Here is a 2,342-nt window from a genome sequence, read left to right as displayed (position 1 = left end):
CCTTCGCAATGGCCAGGATTTCTGTTAGGGCGCGCGACTAACCTGAGATCAAGAGTTTATCACATTGAGTTTTTGATATCGTATGACTCATTGAGTATTTCTGCTTACTCTGATATCGTATGATTCATGATCTCGCCGGTATTTCCAACATTGTATGATTATGACGTTGTATTTGTGTGCTTGACACTTATCTTGTGCATATACTTTCACCACCCTCTAAGCTTTCTATAAGCTTATGCACGATAGATGCGTGCAGGTGTCGTTGGTCGCAGCGGCATTGAGCTTGGAGCATGCAGCTGTCTTCTGAAGCTTTGATTTTATTTTGACATATGTATTTCCCTTTTAGCATTGTATTCAAAGTTTATATTAGTGGATATGTGATGATGATGTTACTTTTGTGATTTGGGTAAACTTATGGTTATGCTTCTTACGAGATAAATGTACGCTGGAAAATTCTCATTGTAGGATCCTAGGATCGGAACCTGGCATATGGGCGCTGAGAGTTGAGAATGGGGTACTACGGAAGCTGTCGGCACCGGATTCGGCGATCGGGATTCCTGTGAATCGGATTTCCGGGTTTGGGGGTGTAATAGTCTCTTTACACGAGCTGATCAAGGCATGGATGGTGAAGATCACACGATGTCAATTTCCTAGGTGAGTCTCACAAAATGAGATTGAAGCAAAATACGTCAGGAAGACGAAGGCGCAATTGATGGGTTCTTTTAACAATGCATGCCATTGCTTCTTGCACGTATGGATCATGGATGGTTTGGATAAGTGAATAGTGACTGGAATGGTTAATAATGAATGAGAAGGATCTTGTGGTTTTCGGGGTTCTGACGCAGCACCCGACCAATCGAAGAAGGAGAAGAATATAGGCTGGGTTTGAATAGTGATTTGTCAATTTGAAGCTACACATTCAAGTTGCTTGGTTGCTTGTTTTGATTCGATTACATGTATGAATGGTTGAGATTTATGACAATATATTAATCATGGATTATGATCTTAATGGTGAAGTTTCATGGATTGTCTACCATAGCACGCAAAAGCTTAATGGACCTTAGAATTATGGCTAATGGGTAAATATGATCACTTAAAAATGTTCACTAATGAAAACAATTAACACATAGGCTTTCAACCTAAGTGGGTCCAATTGTATAGACTACAAGAGATATAACATTATTAACAACTAGTTTATATGAGATGTGAAAATATTAATTATGTGTGCTCTAAGTTAAGTGCCTAGCATACAATCTAATTCATGCAATCATATACTAAAATCATCCACAAGCATAAACATAATTGCAACCATATAAACTATCACAAATACAAAGATGTGTAGTGGTTTGACTACTTGCCTACTCCACTCCCAGTGGATGCACTCTCCTCGAGTATACCAAATTTCACTATCTTGGAGGTTTCCAATAGGTTTATTTCTAACTTTTACAATAGCTTTTAATATGTTCACCACAAACCTTCAGTCCTACACAAGAACTTATATGTACGCACCCGTGTTGGCGAAACACAAACACACCCGTGTTAGTGGATTGCTTTCCCACCCGTGTGGGTGGCTCCCGTAGAGACTTAGTTGGCTTTCTATCGGCTAACCAACAATCACTACAGTCTTAATCCAAGGACCTATGGATACTCCCACCGGAGTTTCCCATAAAGACTACCATGTATGTACCCATGCTTGGTAGCGGTCCTACATAAGAACCTATGTACACTCCCACCAGAGATAATCATACATAAGGACATAAATGATTTTAGATATAAAGCTCAATGGACTCTAAAATGATAACCTTACTTGTCAAATTGAGTCTCGTTAATGTGCCATCTTGAGATGCTTAATCAATGCTCCTCCACACTTAAATTAGCTTCTCATTTGCTCCCCCGAACTTTGATGTCGATCTCCTTCGACTTCAACCGATTGGATACCTTGATGATATACGTATGAAGTGCCAAGGTAATGAGAGAGATGGGGTAGAAGTGAATATCCTACAACTAAGGTTTAGTTGTTTTTAAAAAGGGATTAATCTAATTAGGGATTCTAAGCTGTTTAGACAAGAATTTACCTATGAGATTAGTGTCTAAGCTTTAGGGAATCTAAGAGATCATGCCCACCATTGACTAGAGCTTCGAATGCTCATACCAAGTGAAGAATCACGAGGTGGATGGCATGAACTCAATAGATTAAAGGCTAGGATTAGGTTTTAAGAGTGGAAAAACACTTAGGCTCTAAGTTTACCAAAACTCTCAAAAAAAAAAAAAAAAGAAGCCCAAGAACCGAATGTCGTTTATATAGAAACAAATTTGTAATGGTAAAAAAAATGGCTAACTAA

Source organism: Magnolia sinica, chromosome 6, assembly GCF_029962835.1.
Source record: "Magnolia sinica isolate HGM2019 chromosome 6, MsV1, whole genome shotgun sequence".
Lineage (NCBI taxonomy): Eukaryota > Viridiplantae > Streptophyta > Magnoliopsida > Magnoliales > Magnoliaceae > Magnolia > Magnolia sinica.
Note: the sequence above shows the minus strand (reverse complement) of the source record.